Below are 19,066 nucleotides of genomic sequence, written 5' to 3' on the forward strand. Positions count from 1 at the left end.
TTCCTAATAATTTCTTTGCTTTCATATTTATCAGTATGATATCTAACTTTTTCATTTTTGATACTAATAATTTGGTTTTCTTGTTTTTTTTTTATCAAACGAATCAATGGCTTACCTTTCATTATGTTTTTCTTCATAAAACCAACTCCTACTTTTATTTAGTTCAAAATATCTTTTACATTGAATTTTATTCCCCTCTTTTTTGATTTTCAGAATATCACTTTTTGTGTTTAATTAGGAATTTTAAATTTATTTTCTTAGTCGCATACCCAGGTCATTAATCTGTCCTCTTTCTCATTTATTGATATAATCTATTAGAGATATAAACTTTCCTCTGGCTACAACTCAAATAATTTGGGATTTTATGTTTTGTGATCTCTTTTGGATAGTGATTGGGAAACTCTTTCAATTCATATTTTACTTTTCAATTTGAGGATATTTGAGTAGATTTATTTAATAATTTCTTCTTAAAATTATAATAATTTCTTTCTAGATACGATGTCAATATAATTTTAATAAACATTTTCTAATACTTTGAAATTCATGATATCTCTTTTCCTCTTTTCTTTCCCCCCCCCTCCTAAAGAAGGCAGGTAATATGATAATGATTGCACATATATAATCATTTAATACATATTTCAATTTCATTGTATCATTAAAGAAGATACATATTGCTTACACTAGGCAAAAATTCATGGAGGAAATAAAATAAAAATGTTTCTTTCAATTTGCATTTGCACTTTGTTCCTTCTATTGTGGTAGAAACATTTTGTCATGACTTGGAGTTATCCTGGATCTTTGTTTTGTTGATAATAGTTAAGTGACTGACAGTTAGTTGATCATCATACAATGTTGCTACTGTGTACAGTGTTCTCCTTGTTCGTACACACACACACACACACATTCACACACACACACACACACACACACACACACACACACACACACACACACAAAGAAAGGCTAGAATTCAATATCCTCATGAAAGTCAGAAGAGTAATTAATGGCCTGATTTAAGAAAAGCTAAGGATTTTCATCCTTTATGCACATTTTTTTGTGAAGAAAATCATTGCATTAATTATGTTTTCAATGCATTACAATTCTTAAGAAATAGATAAATGGCATTTCCTTTACTCAAACATAGATCTCTGTAAAATTATCTTAAGAACAATTTAAAAAGGTACTAAATGAAGTAAATGATAAACAAAGAAAAGTGATAAATGCAAATAAATTATAGTGTGGTCATTCCTAAAAGGATAAAAATAATTAAAAGAGAAAGAAATAAAGAATTAGGCTACTAACTGGAATGCTAACAAGGAAGGATCTAAGAAAATGCCTTTTACCAGCTGCAGTTACCTAAATTAACACCTCTTCTGTCTTAGGCTGTACCTTATGATAAAGATATTAGATTGTGTCCATCCTCTACTTTCTATAAGGAGAAAAGACAAAGTCTTTAATATTAGTTTGGCCTGTATCCTCCAGACTGAGGAATGAAAGACCTGCATAACTGATAATATGCTTTACTTTCATTCAAATGATAGTAAGTCCTTCAATTACAAAATTGAGTTAAAAATAAAGACCAAGCTGTGGAGGATCTTCCACCATATATCACTTGCATAAGACTGAAGAAGTTAGAAAACATAAGAATCAATTACTACAATAAAAAAATGTGTTGAGTACCCCAGTGTAAAATTTCAGGAGAAATGAATAATTTTACTGTAAATATAAACATAATACTAGGAACAAGAATGGATTATGTATGAGGTTTTTAAAAAAGAAATAAATGGTAAATATTCTAAGAGAAATTACAGTAAATATGATGGAAGGAGGAAGGAGTTTAAGTAGAGATCTTAAGAAAAAACTTGGAACATGAATGAATAAAATAGAGGACACAAAATTATAATTTAGGAATAAATACTATTTTAAATAAAATGGAAAAATGACATAAGAAATATAATAATTTTGAAACAAAACATGGTGGAGCTTGTGAGTAACAATTATAAAAATAAATTATATTGAAAACCAGATGGAAAAATCTAAGAATTATTGATTTTCCTTCAAAAAATAGTAAAATAAACAGAAACCCGCAGATATCATTTTTAAGAAATCTGCTTAAATTTATCACAGACAACAAAGTTAAAATAGATAGAACCCATGGTTCATCATGTAAGAGAAAATCTAAATTTAATTCAATGAGAAATGTGATTGCAAAATTTCAGAACTTTTCAGAATCAGTCAGGATTATGTTGTAAATTTGGGAATAGAGAGAAAATAATGTATTTTGGTACACCAAGCTAGAAAATAAAAACTACGTATTATATTCAGTTATATTCCTGCAAAGATGAGCTTAGTCATATAGGAGGGAAAACATCACTAGCAGAAGTAACATTATCTAAGGATGCCAGTTGAGAAAGCTAAGTTGGATAGATTCATTACTTGAAAATAAAGAGTACTCTATTATAAAATAATGTTAATCACTTCAAAGTGCTACATAATGAGTGATTGTGTTTTAAGCTTACTTAAAACTTTAAGTGTACTATCTATAAGGATTAATGAGGAATAGAATGTTCAATAAGAAAAGAAAAGGTAAGGGGGATTTTTGAGGGAGGAAGAGGATGAGAAAGAAGGGAAATGTACTAAGGCAAAGATTGGGGTAGGATTTACTTACTATGACTCTTAATACCTGGGTATTGGTACTTGAGGAACATTGTATACAGTGACAGCAATATGTCTTAATGAACAACTGTGAATGTTTTTTTCTCAGCAATGCAGTGATCCAAGACAATCTCAGAGATTCATAATGCAAAATGCCATTTGCCCTCAAAGAAAAAACAAAACTGATGCATTCTGAATGCAGACTGAAACATAGTATAATTTTCTTCTCTTTTTTAAAAATTTCCAATCTCTTCTACAAAATGACTAATATGGGAAAATGTTTTGCATGATTGCACTTGTAAAACTATATCAGGTTGCTTACCATCTCAGGAAGGGGGGAGGGCAGGGACGAAGTGGGAGTCAGAAAAAGGGAGAGAATTTGGAACTCAAAATTTAAAATTATAGATGTCCAAAATTATTTTTACAATTACTAAGGGAAAATATTATTAAAAATAATTGGATAATGGTGATAGTAAATTACATAATAATGAAGGTTGGGGTTGAGGGGATCTGAATCTCATGAATTGTACTCATCTAGTAAGTTATGTTATATAAAGGAAGGATGTCTGTTTATGAAGAAGATAATCATTTTTAAGCAAATATATTACTACAATAGTTTTGTCTGTGCATGTTGTTAGGAAGGGAAAGTGATTAATATACTCAATCCTTTTCTGAATATGCCAGTGTTTCAGTGTTAAGCTGCAGTGGGGTTCAGATTATGCACTAAAAATTATTAAATCAAAAAATTAAAGTATCCAGAAAGGAAAAATATTGATATGATAAAACCTATAAAAATAGCTTAATATTCATCACACAAAGGACTTCTCAGATTCCTGTGGAAACTGAGAAGAGTTAGTTCAGTGGAGGCAGAAAGCAAATGGTACATTCAGTATGGATCCAGAGGAAGAGACAGATAAGTCAGCACCAAGTACAAGAGATAGTGCTACAAATGCCCAGGAGGTGCTTACTCAGTCTTGCCCAAAGAATAGTGCAGAGAAGTCCAGAGTAGCACCTAGACATCACAGTATTGATAAATGATTCCCAGAAAGCTCAGAGCTCAGACTTTCCTTCTATTTATACTTCTATTTTTACCCAGTTCCTGATGATGAGTCACAGCTATCAATGCCACACTTAAAATGTGTAGCCAGTGCTGAGCTCAATTATCCAGATGTGATATAACCATTAGAGAATAGGGGAGGATTCTGGCTATATTAAGAAACTTTCTGGCTTTTTCAAACTTTTATCTTCTGTAACAGAAGCAATACCACATAATATTTTCAAAGCAGAAGAGAGGTAAGAGCTGGGCAATTAGCCAAGGTCACACAAACAGGAAATGTTTGAGGTCATATTTAAACCCAGAACCTCCCATCTCCGTGTATGGGTCTATCCTCTAAGCCACTTAGCTGCTCTATTAAGAGTTTTTCTTTTTAAGAACACTATCCACATCCAGAGAAAGAACTGTGGGAGTAGAAACGCAGAAAAAAATATGATAGATCATATGGTTCCATGGGTATATGATTGGGATTTTGATTTTAAATGATCATTCTATTACAAATAATAGTAATATGAAAATAGGTTTTGAACAATGATATGTGTATAAACCAGTGAAATTGCTCTTCGGTTCAGGGAGGTGGGAGAAAAGATGAGGAGGAAAGAACATGAATCATGTAACCATGGAAAAATATTCTAAATTAATCAATACAAAATTTAAAAATAAATTTAAAAAATTTAATTAAAAAAAAAAGGGGTCACAAAACCTAAGTTTGAGTTTCTTTGGGCTTTGATTCTCTAGCTGCATAACTTGGTCTAAGTCACTTAATTCCTCTGTGCTTCAGTGAAACATAATTTTTTAAAATGAGAATTGTTGGTTGTCTCTTGAACCGAGGATGACGATTGTCTTTGTGCGTTTTTGTGCACAAAGACACTTGTGCATGAAGATTTAAGTGGAAAAGTCGATGCACAGAGACAGTCCCACTCTCTCGGGGTTGGAAGCCTGGGTCCATTGGCATGAAAAGTCGTTACACCTGGAGACTTCCTCAGTTGCATTGGATGGCTGTGTTGTTTTTTGTGCTCCATCATGCCCTAAGCACTTCACAGTGCCTTGCTGCGTCGCCATCTCAGCCGTTGAACCTTCTTGTTGGTTTCTTCCGCCTGTTCCGCCGAAGCAGTCTTCACATGCTGGGTGAGCAAAGTCCTAGTTCACCAGGGGTCGACGTCGACCCGATGGCTACCCTCACAAGGTTTAGCCGGCCTGTGGAAGCCATTGCCTGGGGTGTGGCCGCTACCGCATGCTAGCAGCTACTAGGAGCCACAAGTGAGAGCTGGGTGTCAGGTGAGGGTCAGTGGCTGGAAAGCTGCCCTAGAAGGGCACGACAAGCCCTCCATACAAGAGATATTACCCCTCCCTGAACAACAATAGTTATATTAACTATCTCACATTCTGTGTTAGAAAAAAGACTTTGTAAATCATAAAGTACTTTTATAAATGCAAGTTATTACTGTTACCATTGCTATTATTAGAAAGGTTAAAAAAGATTATATTGTGCAGATTAGTGATGAAAGTTTTGAATTTGCTTTGTCTTTACCTTGACTTTATTTAGATTTATCTCACAATTGATGTCATCTAGTGTTTTCTTTTTCTTATCTTTTTTAATGAATCCTTTTTATTGATGTACCCAGAAGCCATTAGAAGAGGGCGCCTATAAAAACTAAAGTGCACTATTATTTAAAACAGAGACTTTCTTTCTACATACAATTTGGCCATTCATGCTCATATTAATGGTCATATTAAAGTTTTGGATGGTCATCTAATATTTCATACCTAGATTGAATTTGTGGCTCCCTGGTACATCAATATCTCTACTATATATTTTATTTTCTATCTCCATCTTCTCCATCTTGTACTTTGGGGGATTATTTCATTTAATTTTTTTGCATGTGATGGATGGGATATTTATCATTATTTAATCTAATTTTATTAAATCTTAAACATCATTCCAAACTGTCAAGAGTTTTGGGGATTATGATTCAATCATCCAATGCACTAGGTTTTCCCCAAAGGAAAACACCTGCAAATTATATTTTCTTTATCTTCATCCAAATCATCAATTTGGATAGATAAGATATTGAGAACAGGACACTATAAATCTGCTTCTAGGTTGACAATGATCAAGAGTGCTGTGAGGCTCAAATGATATAATGGATTAAAATATCTTGCAAACTTTAAGGCATTATATGTGTGCCAGGTATTATTATTATCTTCCAATTATAAGGCTTCCAACCTGGAAAGGATGTGATTCCATGAGCCTTCTACTGAATTGCTCCTGAGCTGAAGCAATCTTTGTAGAGTAATAGAGGGATGTATTGGCAAACCCTTAACAACTGGAATTTATGAAAGGAAAATATTTGCACACAAAGTTTTGTCTTAATCGGAATAATTGCTCTTATTAAGTCAGTTAATGGTTTCTGAATTTTTGTGACACCAGTTTTATTTGTCAAAGATACTAGAATGGTTTACCATTTTCTTCTTCAGTTTATTTTACATTTGGGGAAACTGAGGAAACAAGACTAGCCCCCATAATATCCTGAGATACTTTGAATAAACTGGGATTTTGTTGCTTTGGGTACACCCTCCAATAGCAAAGAACTCAGCTCATACAGTCCTCATTTTGTTAACTAGTGTTTAACACATTTTTCACAAATGATCTGCTAAATTTATGAGGAACTTTCTCTTATGATTTCTGTATCCAAAGATTACCTATATGTCATTTCTTGACTCCTGTAACTTATTTTTTCTGATTGTCACACCGTTTTTTTCTAATGAAACATATCCTCAAAATAATGTTCTTTTTATAAAATGTTACAATCTTTTAATTTCCAGTATATACCTTTCAATTATTGTTTGCATCTAAAATTCCTTTTTTTCTGAAATCAATAGCAATCCAGACTGAGTAAGAATTACAACTTCTTCACAATTATTGCAATGCAAAATTGTTGAAATTTTTCCATAATCACTGGCCCTCTATAGAATGAAGGAAGGAAGGAAAGAAAAATGGAAGAAATAAAGAAAGATAGGAAGGGGAGGAGGTCTAGAGGATTCAATATCAGGACAGATACTAATGTCTAGGGTTTGGGGAAGTGGAGTGTATTGCAACAAGGCATGATTGCAAGACAATGACAATGAGTTCATTGATTTGCCAATCAAGACTTGAATGTCAATCAAAGTTTTATTGTTGAAGAGGAAAATGAAGTAAAATTCTTCACTGTGGACTTTGTCACCTGAAATTTTCACTAATATCTCCCTGATACCCAAAGCTTTTATCAGTCCTAAGTGAAATATAGGTGGTGCCAGGAAGGGATCCAACTACAAGTATAGAGAACATGATGGCCAAATTTCCTCTTATTGAAGGGAAGAAAGAGGTGACAATAGTAGCAGAAACTGAAAAAGGCTGTTGGGTTTCAGTACTTGAGGCCTTTTCACTCTTAACCTTTTGACTATTCCCTGGGGCATGCTCACCTTAGAATCTACTTCCATCAGATATGTGCCCTTCTTCTCATTGGGAAGTTTCTTCTGGAACCTCCATTTTGTGAAGCAGCCCAGGTTAAACTGAGTTCGTTTCCTTCCTATCCCTGTGTCTGATGCTCTGTGTTTCAAAAATTATGCCTCTCTCTGAGGTGCATACGTTCCCACCGCAGGTTCACCATTTTTCAGTACTCTTTTGTGTCTTTTAAGAGTCTTGAAGGATAGGGCTATCTTTATTTTGCTGACTTTTGTATAACCAGTGAATTTGTATCACTCAGTTTGTATCACTGAGCCCAGAATGCTCAGTTTTCTAGTAGAATCAGAACCTGAACTGATGTCTTCTGATTAGGTAATTGCTTTTTTTCCATTCTTGGTAGATTTGTCTTCAAATAAAGTCCCCAAATTTCACCATCCTCAATCTTTAAATTGTTAATTTAACAAACTTGGCATTTTTCAAAATTGGAATTTTACTTTCTTCTTCCAAGAATGCAGTTCTTTTTAATATTACTTTCTTCAACTCCCAAAAAGTATGAGGGGGACTCCATCTTTGCAATTTGTTCCAATATCCTTGAATGAAAACTATGAGAAAAACAACAAACTCTGACTACATCTGTGCTGTGGTTGACATCAAGCATGTTTTGTAATGTTACCTTCTGACATGGCAGAATTTCCTCTGACCATAAATTTTATATGGTTTTATACGAAAACACATCTTGGTACAACTGCAATCATTCTTTAATTTACTAGACAGAATGTGTTGTTCTCATACAGACCTCCCACTGTGTATGTAAGTAAATTCGTATTATAGCAATTTCAAAATCATCAAAATTTCTGAGTTGTGGGGTAAAAACCAGAATCTCATATCTAAAATGGAATTTCCTACCAAATTAAATATTTCTGCCAAATATAAAGTCATTAGAACAAAGTTTGAGGGTAAGTTCTTTGGTTTTTATTATTGTTAGTGACATTCATAATACCCATGGCAAAACAGCAAAATGTATTCCCTTATAGAAATTAATATTCTTATTCTAGTGCATGCTAAACCATAATTGTTAAAGTTATGTCACAATTCTTATATACCATATGTATAGAAATGCTGCTTCATAATAGTTGTATGCAAATAATAAGTTTGCAAAGTATTTTACATTTATCTTCTTATTTAATACTCACCAAAAAAACCCTATAAAGTAGGCGTTTTTATCTCCTAATTTTGCAAAATAGGAAACTGAGATTTGGAGAGTTCATAATCAGATAGCTAGTAAGGGTGTTAGGTGGACAGAATGCAGATCTTCCTGATTCCTATTTCTATCCCTTGTTGGATTGCAAACTCCTTGAGAGCAATAATTTTTATTTTGTCAGCACATTAAACAGTCTCTTACATAGTGTTTTGTGGATAGTAGATACATAATAAAGTTTGCCTGATTGAATTGGTATTAGCTATAAAAATCTAAGCAAAGCTTATTAAGGGCTAAGTACAGGGTATCATTATGTAGAGAGAAAAGCACTGGTCTGAAAGAAAGGATGCTTGAATTCCAGTTCTGGTTTTGCTTTGATCTTGCTAAGTATTCTTGTGCAAGATATTGATCATTTCTGGGATTGAACTTTTATTATTTTAAAATGAGGACATCAAATTAGGTATTCTCAAAACTCTTCCAGCTTTTATGTTATATAGTATTCAAAAATTAAGTAAAGATTTAGTTCCATTGTTTCCAAATTCTCCTTTGAATTAATTTTCATAATTTCCCAATATTTTGGTTATATACATATGTTAATATATATGTGTGTGTGTCTTTTATGATGGTAAATTTCAATGAATACAGGCTATACTCAAGTTTAAATGGTCTAAGGCCAAATCATGGACAATCCAGCTCATATAATCCAATTGTGCTCTTATTGGATGTATTTTTTTTTTCAGAAAATTGAGGGACCAAAATGGTGTCCTCCCTATGAAAAATACATAGTAGTCTTAAATCATGAGAAATATGTTTTACATATTTATTTTCTCAAGTATTTTTTCTTCAACTTTAACCTCTAAAATTTCTTGCTTGAATCCTACTATTTCTTCAAGACCAACAACGACCAAGGGCTGTTGATCACAAAAATCCATTTCAAATCATATGGTACTAGATAAATGCTATCATCACCATTATTGTCATTGGAAGATAAGGAGGAAAGAGGAAGTTTACTACTTTATTTCATTTAAAAGCTATCATAGGAAGCAGCTGGGTAGCTCAGTGGATTGAGAGACAGGCCTAAAGATGGGAGGTCCTAGGTTCAAATTTGGCCTCAGACACTTCCCAGCTGTGTTACTCTGGGCAAGTCACTTATCCCCCATTGCCTAGCCCTTATCATTCTTCTGCCTTAGAACCAATACACAGTATTGATTCCAAGATGGAAGGTAAGGTTTTTTTTTTTTTTAAAGATATCATAATAGCCTTAGATATCTTTAATGGTAAAAGTTGAATGGGTCTTGCTTTATTGAAATGAAAGGAAAACTTTCTGCCAACTGTCCTATTTATCATGGTGTCTAATGGGTTCTCGATTTTCTCCCAGAACTCTTCTCTCCAATGATCCTGGATTGGCACAGTATTCTCTGGAGAATCATTGCTATTAGTTTTTCCAAAGCTCAGAATTCAGAAAGTGGCTTTTCTGGCTTTTTTGGCATTTCTCTTTGGAACCAAGATGTCATGTTTTTGCCAGCCAGAGAAAATGGTCCTCAACCTGAAATGACTTGAGTTAAATTCTAGTCTTACAGGCCACAAAGATAAAAGTGGCTCTTAAATGAAACATAATGCATTTTTCCTTTCTCTATATTTGTTTACAGCTACTATGACTAGATTTTGAAGGATTTTAGGGTTGGGGCTCTTATATAGTCAAGGAAGCTTTTAGCAACTAGTACCACTGATATCAAGTAAAGGAATTTGGCCTCTTAATCTTTAATTCTTTGTATTGGAGAGGAACTCATTAACCCATATATAAAATAAGCAATACAACAAACACCAAAACAACAAAACAAGTGGATTAACAATCCAGATTTTGACATGTTCAGATGAGAAGTCCACTGAGTTAATCAATCAGGACTTGAATCCTGGAGAGACTCTGTGAATCTATTTGGAATCAGAGGATGAGTTTCATTCTGACTTTTCCACCTCCTGGGATAATCTTGGGCAAGACTTTAAAAAAAAAAAAACCTTACTTGTGTTAGACTTAATACTGTGTATTAATTCTAAGGCAGAAGAGCAGAAAAGGCTAGGCAATGGAGGCTAAGTGACTTGCCAGGAAGTGTCTGCGGTCAGACTTGAACCAAGGACCTCCAGTTTCTAGGTCTAGCTCTCAATCCACTGAGCCACCAAGCTTCCTTTTGGACAAGATTCTTAATCAGTCAACAGATATTCACTAAATGCTTGTGATATGCTAGGTACTGTGAAAAACACTGGAGGCACAAACAAAAGATAACTGAGCTACAGTTAGTTATGGTCAATATTCTATTTTAGCATCCAGTCAATCTGAATCACAAAAAAGCACAATATTTGGCCACTATCCACAATTCATAAATGCATGCTCATTGACTGAAGGAGTGAAGTATTTTGTCCTTCACACATCTGGTATGCATTCCTATCTGAATTTTGGGAATCCTTTAGCAGCAACAGGAATCCCCTCCACAAAACTTCATAGGACATTTTAGTCAATGAAAAGCTTTCCTTGTTGCCTTCCTATTGTTATTATGGGGATGAGCTTTTCATTGTAAATTTCACAGATATAAAAATATCATGGAATCTCAGATTTGGAAGGGACCTCCTGGGGTAAAACCCATAAGTGATGGAGATTTCAGTCTATAGTCTAGCTGAAAGGTAGCCATTCAAACTTGCCTTCCAGATCCCCAGTGAAAGGGAACCAACTATCATCATAAACATCCCATTGCTCTTAGGGATTCACTAGCTCTCATTTTCAGGAAATTTTCATTGAATCAGGTCTAACCTTATCTCCTTGTAACTTTTAGCAATTTCTTCTAGTACTTCTCCATATGGTTAATCAAACAAGTTTAACTTTTTTTCATATTAGAGATTTAAATATTGGATGACAGCTTCCTTATACCTTTATTCTCCAGAACAATGCTCCTGGTTTTTTTAATTAATTCTCATATTAAGGTAAATTTTAGATCCTTTACTAGCATTGCCATATGTTGTGTATGTATGCAAATTTATCAAAGGCTTCCCTAAAGTGTGGTGAAAAGAACTTAACACAACCCTACAAAGAACAAATTTGATTATTTTCTTTCCTTTTTTTAAATACAATTAACCAGTGGTTTGTATATATGTTTTTTTAAATAAAAATAGCTATTACCTTTATATATTAGTGCAATGATTTTCTTACTTTCAGTTTTATTGATCTGAACTCTGATTTTCAAGATCTCAAATTTTGTGTTTAAAGGGAGTTTTTAATTTGCTTTCTTTCTACCTTCTTTAATTGCATGCCAATTAATTGATTTATTCTTTCTCTATTTTATTGATGTAAGTGTTAAGATGTATAAATTTTTCTTGAATGTAATTTTAATTGAATCACAATCTGAAAAAAGATTATCTCATTATTTCTTTTGTCTTTTTCTTTTTTGCCCTTAATATTTGTACCTCTCTATATTTCTTTATCAGGTATTTATACCTTAAAATACGTTAAATTCTTATATAGGAGCCATGTGCTTGCTGAGAAAAATGGATATTCTTTTATATTCCCATTCATTTTTCTCAAGAGGTTCATCATATCTAATATTTCTAAAATTCTATTCACTTCCTTGAATTCTTTCTTATTTATTTTTTGATCAGATTTATCTAGTTCTAAGAGGAGAAAATTGAGATTCTGAATCAGTAGTTTTACTCTTTCCTTTTATAAATCATTTAACCTCTTTAAAAATTTGGAGGCTCTATCATTTCATGTATATACGTTTAGTATTATTTCTTTGTCTATAGCACCTTTTAGCAGTATACAATTTCCTGTCATCCTTTTTTATTAAATCTATTTTTGCTTTAGCTTTGTTTGAGATCATGGTTGCTATTCTTTTTTTCCCTTCAGCTAAAGCATAATAAAGTGTGCTCCAGCTCTTTACCTTTACTCTTTGCTTCAGATATGTTTTTTGTAGATAGCATACTGCAGGATTCTAATTTTGATCCATTCTCCTATTGGCTTCTATTTTACAGCTGTTTTCATCCAATTCATGTTTAGGTATGAAAATTAACTGTCAATTTTCTCCATTTTACATTTGCCCTGTATATTATTGTCTTTCTCTCTCCTTTTGTTCTCTTCCACCTAATAAGTGATTTAACTTTGAGCATCATCTCCTCAGAACCCTCATCACTTCTATTAGTCCATCTATCCCCATTCTCCTATCCCTGTCCTTTTTTAGTTTCCTATATGATCATTCCAAACTGAATATTTATCTTATTACCTCTTTTAGTCAAATCAAATGAGAGTAAGGTTTAAACATTGCCTGCCACCCCCTTGTCCATATACTCCTTCATTATAATATCTTTTCATTCCACTTTTACTTGAGAAAATCCATTTAACTCTATTTCTCCCTTCCCCCTTGTCCCTGTGCAGTCTTCTTTATCATATTTTAAATTTGTTTTCTTGGGTAACAAATATCTTATACTTATCTTCTTTCTATGTAAACTCCTTTTTGCCCTAATAATAATAAAATTCCTATCAGTTACAAGTATTATTTCCCATGTAAGAATATAAACATTTTAATCTTACTGTTTCTCTAATGATTTCACTTTACTGTTTACCTTCTTATATTTCCCTTGAACCTTCTGTTTGAATATCAAATTTTTTATGCAGTACTGGCATTTTCATAAAGAATTATTTGAATGTTCTCAACTTAATCAAATATCCATTTTTTCTGAAAAATTATACTCATTTTGCTGGATAGATAATTCTTTGTTATAGTCCTGTATTCTTTGCCCTCTGCAATTTAATTTTCTAGGTCATCTGATCCATTAAACTAAAAGAAACTGAATCTTGTGTTTCCTTGTCTGTGGCTCCATGATATTTGAATTGTTTCTTTCTGGATGCTTGTAGTTTTTTATCTTTAACCCAAATTGGCTATAACATCCCTGAGATTTTTCATTTGGTGATTTCTTTCTGGATATGATCAGTGGATTCTTATAATTTTCGAATTTACCCTCTGATTCTAGGACATCAAGCCATTTTTTCCTTGATAATTTTTTGAAATACAATTTCCAGGTTCTTTTTTTCTTTATTTGATCATGGCTTTCAGGTAGTCCAATAACCCTTAAATTATCTTTTCTTGAACTATTTTCCAGGTCATCTGTTTTTCCAATAGGAAATTTCATATTTTGTTCTTTTTTTCCATTCTTTTGATTTTCTTTAGCTATTTCTTAACATCTCATGTAGTCAATAGCTTCCAATTGTCCAACCCTAATTTTAAGAATTATTTTCTTTAAGTTCTGAACCTTCTTTTCCATCTGAGCAGTTCTACTTTTGAAAGAATTGTTTTCTTTGATGAATTTTTGTACCTACTTTTCCATTTGTTCAAGTCCACTTTTTTATGGTGTTTTAATTATAAACAGGAGGAAGAAAGTATTAGAGGGAGAGAGAGAGAAGGAAAGGGGAGAGAAGGAAAGAGGGTTTAAATACCCACTCTGCTCAGGCTGAGCCAAAGTGGGCCCAAGGCCCTGGATAGCCAAGGCAAGGAAAGAGATCAGTCCTTATCACTCATGTGACCAAACTGGAGAAAAACAATCTGTGGGCTCCTCCAACACCAAGCACCAGTCTCCAAATCACCCTAGCCCTCCTCACAGGAAGTCCCGAGAACCTCACTTCCTGCATCTCACATGTGCCAATGGTGGCTCTAGCTTGACCTAGGACTACCCAGAGGTCTGTCCTTTTTTGCACATGTCTGTTGAAGGCTATATTCTCAAATAATTAAATCTTGAGTTTTGCTGCAGCCCTTCCTAATCTTGTTACCCACAAAAAGTCTACTTTTTGTGTGTTAAAAAGTCCACTTTTGGGGGGCAGCTGGGTAGCACAGTGGATTGAGAACCAGTCCTAGAGACGGGAGGTCCTAGGTTCAAATCTGGCTTCAGCCACTTCCCAGCTGTGTGAACCTGGGCAAGTCACTTGACCCCCATTGCCTAGGCCTTACCACTCTTCTGCCTTGGAGCCAATACACAGTATTGACTCCAAGATGGAAGGTAAGGGTTTAAAAAAAAAAGTCCACTTTTTAAGGAGTGGTTTTCTTTAGTGATTTTTGTATCTCTTTTCTCTTTTGGGGAGTGATTTTTTTTACTAAGCTATTGACTTATTTGATAATTTTCTTGCGTTACTCTCACTTCTTTTCCCAATTGTCCTTCTAATTATATTTTTTTAAAAAAAGAATGTTCAATTAAAACCTCTTCTAAAGTTCTTTTGGAGCCTGAATACAATTTACTCATTTCTTTGAAATTTCAATTGTAGTCATCTTGACATTGTTCTTTTCTAGATTTATTCCATGATTCTTTCTGTCACCATGATAACTTTCTATCGTTTGGGTATTTTTTCTTTGCTTCTTTTTTTTTTAACTTTATGATATAACTTTTCACTGTATATTAAAGTTACCCTCTTTTCTTGGGTTGGAGAAGCTTCTTCTTGGGTAGAACAGGGCTTTGCTTCTAGCTTGTAGGAACTTCTGAACTTGTAGGAAGCCTCACTTCAGATTTGCATTGGTAGGGGGCTTCACTGCTGGCTTGGCTTAGTGGTGGTGCCTCATGACTGGCTTGCCCTAGGTGTGGAACTTCAGTGGTAACTTGTGTAGGGTTGAGGCCCTGCTATTATAGGATTGAGACCTAGCCTTTGGCTTGCCCTGGAAGTGAAGCCTGGCTTCTGGCTTGCCCTATGGATGGGGCTTTACTGGTGGCTTGAGTAGGTCTAAAGCCATGCTGTTGTGAGGGGTGGAAACTTGCTGGTGGCCTGCACTGGGGCCAGGGCCTGCTTTATGCCAATGTCCATTTGAGGTCTCCCTGCTAACTTCCAATCAACCCAGGCTGCATCTGGCTTGCTTTGGGTGATAATATTTCTGCTGCGGAGTTGGGGCCTTGCCTTTCCCCAGTATGCTCAGACTGCCTGCTGATGACTGAGCTTCTCTCCTAGACAGACAATATTCCTGCTGATTTTCTGAGCATTTATGGGTTGAAAATCTGCTTCAGTACTCAAAATTGGCCAAGAAGCTTTGTTTTAAAGTGACCTGGAGGGGAATTTGGGAGAAAGTAGTCAAGAACCCTTCTCACTCTGTCATCTTGGTACAAGAAATCTATCTTTTCTATGTACAGTACTGCTTCTCTTCCTACCTATCTGACCACTCATTCTTTGTTGACTTTGTTGAGTCCTCTACCAGATTACATCCTCTAACCATGAATGCCCTTCAGAGTGCTGTCCTGGCTCCTCTTCTCTTCTCTCTCTAAACTACTTCACTGGATTTCCTCAGCTCTCATAGACTTAATTACTATTTGCATGACTAGGATTCTCAGATCTCCCTATCTTGCCTCAAACTTTCCACTGATATCTAATCTCACATCCCTAACTGCCTTACAGATATCTCAAACTGTTCAATAGATTTCTTTTTTAATTCAATTTTAATAATACTTTTCTGACATTTTCTGATCCATCATCTCTCCTTCCTTCCCACCTATTTCTCCTCCCCAAGACAGCAGGTGGATATAGGTTGTACAATGCACTATCATACAATACATAATTCCAAGTACATCATATTGTAAAAGAAGACACATATCACTTGTGTTAAAGAAAAATTGATGGAGAAATAAGTGAAGAGTATGCATTGATGTTCATTCAGATTTTATCAGTTCCTCCTATGGTGGTAGAGCCTTTTCCATCATAAGCCCCTTGGAGTGGCCCTGAATCCTTGCATTAATTATAATAGTTGCCATTCACAATTGGTCATCCTGTCTAGTAGACATCTTATACTCAACATACCCCCAATGAAATTAGTATCTTTTCTCTTAAAATCTTCCCACATACTTTTCTATTATTGTTAACAACAATACTATCTTCCTAGCTCCCCAATATCCTCTTCTTTTTTTTTAAACCCTTACCTTCCATCTTGGAGTCAATACTGTGTATTGGCTCCAAGGCAGAAGAGTGGTAAAGGTTAGGCAATGGGGATTAAGTGACTTGCCCAGGGTCACACATCTGGGAAGTGGCTGAGGCCGGATTTGAACCTAGGACCTCCTGTCTCTAGGCCTGGCTCTCAATCCACTGAGCTACCCAATTGCCCCCACCAAGACCATCTTCTTATTATCCCTTATTCCCCATATCTAATCTATTCAATTGCCAATGCTTATCAGTTTCATCTTTGATATGTAAGAGAGGAAACTGCCAGAAGGAAGAGAGAAGCAGATTGGGCAGGTTTAAAGATCTAGTGAAATGGGGAAAGGCAGGAAGGAGAGAGGAAGTAAGAGGATCTGGACAGTTGGAAGAGACTTCTCTTTGGGAAGCTCACCAGAGAGGTTGACCTGAATAGATCTCTGAGCCGGCACTATCCTCCTGTGACTTCTGACCCAGCATCCAGTGAAAACAACAGGGTGAATAGGACTTTGCTAAAGCCATTCACCATAAGATTTCCTCTAAATCCCCTGAAAGTCCTTGAACTTGTTACAATAGCTAGAGTAGCTAGAAAGTCAGGATGTCTTCACAACTGACCTCATAGGCTCAGGCAGGCAAAGCGTGACCCTGCCCGACTTTGGAGAGAAGGGGTTCAGTTACGTCTAGGGACCTCCAACTTCCTCTCCCAATACCTCATTCCTCAGTGCAATTGCCCTATCCTTCATTTGTTCCCTTAGAATTAACAGCTATTCATAAGAGCAAGTGACTGTCTTCATAGTATCTAAGAAAGAAAGGAGACTTTGAAATTTTGGGGGAGGAAAGTTATATTTCTCTCCTTAGAGAGGGAGAAGATGATCATATCATAATTGTTTCAACCAAGTCCCTGAGGGAACAGAAGTTAAGTTTGTGATCTTGAAGACAGCCAGAGTGGAGTTTGCCAGGGAGAAGAGAGAAGGAAATCAATCCATACCCTTTCTCCTTCTATTTGACTCCATTCCACCTCTACCTCACTCTGGTCCTGACTCAGTAGGGGGAGATTTCATTCTCTCTCCTCTCCCTATATGACAGCTACATCTCTCAAATTCACTCCCTTCTTTTTTTCTGACACTGCCACCATTCTAATGGAGTTCCTCATGAATCCATGTTTGCATCATTTTGCTGGTGGTTTTGCCTACTTTAATCATTTCCCCACTTTAATCAATTCTCCATTCAGCCACCAAAGTGATTTTCCTACAGCAGAGCTCCAATAAAAAAAAAAGAAAACAAAACTCCAGTGTCTCCCTATTACCTCTAAGATCAAATACAAAATGCTCCACGTGGCATTCAGAGCCCTTCATAATCTTTCCTCCCACCTACTTTTCTAGTCTACTTATACATATCTACCTATGATATATTCCTTGATCTAGTGACATTAACCTTTTAATATTTCTATGAAGAATATACTCCATCTTTTGAGTCTCTGCCTCTTCTCTGATATCTCTCCTTCTCCAAACCCTTTCCTGAAATATTCTCCTCAAGCCCACCTATTGACTTGCCAGGCTTTCTATAAGGCACAAATAAAATCACATTGTTTACTAGAATCCTTTTCCAATCTCTCTATATTTCTTCTTCTTTTTTTCTTTTTTTAAACACTTACCTTCCATCTTAGAATCAAGTTGTAAGCCTTTACCTTATGACTTAGAATCAATACTAAGTTTCATTTCCAAGGCAGAAGAGTGGTAACGCTAGGCAATGGCAATTAAGTGAATTGCCCAGGATCACACAGCTAGGAAGTATCAAAGTCCATATTTGAACCCTGGACCTCCCTGTCTCTAGGCCTAGCTTTTTATTTACTGAACTGCCTACCTGCCCCTTCCAATTTTCTTAATTCTAATGACTTCCATTTGTAAAGTATTTCCTATTTATCTTGTGTCCTTTGCTTACATGGTATCCATTCATCTTCATGTTGTCTGCCTCATTTTATTGTAGGTTCCTTAAGGACAGATACTGTCTTTTGTCTTTATTTTACATTTCTGGCCCTTAGCACAGTTCCTAGCATAGAATAAGTACTTAATAAACATTTATTGATTTGTGTCTTTGGTATTTGTTCTTCAGTAGTTGTCAGTGTTTTATATTTTTAATAATGATCATACACATTTTTGTCTGTTTTTTTTAATCTAGACTTTGGTTCTTGTGAAGATAAGATTAACTCTCCCCTTGCCTATTTTTAGTTAATCAAACCAAGAACTTAAAGTACCCCTATTTACCATTAAGTAAGAGAGTTCATGAATCACTTATTAGAGTAAGCTCACACCTCCAAAGGCTACTACTCCCCCCCCTTGGGCAGTGCTAGGCAAATTGAAAGACTGCCATTGATTTCTGTGAAGAAGGGGGAATGACAGGAAGTGAGAAGTGATATAGAAAATAGGAACATGAAAGGAAGAGACAAGCATAATTTAGATTCATTTCTTTCCTGGAGAAATTTTTTTCAGAGATTCTTTTCCTTGCTTGGAGGAGACCTTTTTCCTGGATCCTGCATCAGCTTCCTGGGTGAATGACTGAGATTCCTGCCTTGGCTTTTGAAGATGCTGCATTGGTGGAACTCTGGCTGAAGATTATTGAGCACTGCCAGGGCTGAGCTGGACACTGGAGGAGCATTTGGGGTGGTAGACTAGACAATTCTCTATCTTTTTCTTACATTTTTTCACTCTCACTCTTCCCACATCTTTGTTAATTAAGCTGCTAAAATTCATTTTGACTTAAGCTATAATATTTTATAATCGGCAACCACAATACTAC

The sequence above is a fragment of the Monodelphis domestica genome, chromosome 7 (assembly GCF_027887165.1).
Source record: "Monodelphis domestica isolate mMonDom1 chromosome 7, mMonDom1.pri, whole genome shotgun sequence".
Lineage (NCBI taxonomy): Eukaryota > Metazoa > Chordata > Mammalia > Didelphimorphia > Didelphidae > Monodelphis > Monodelphis domestica.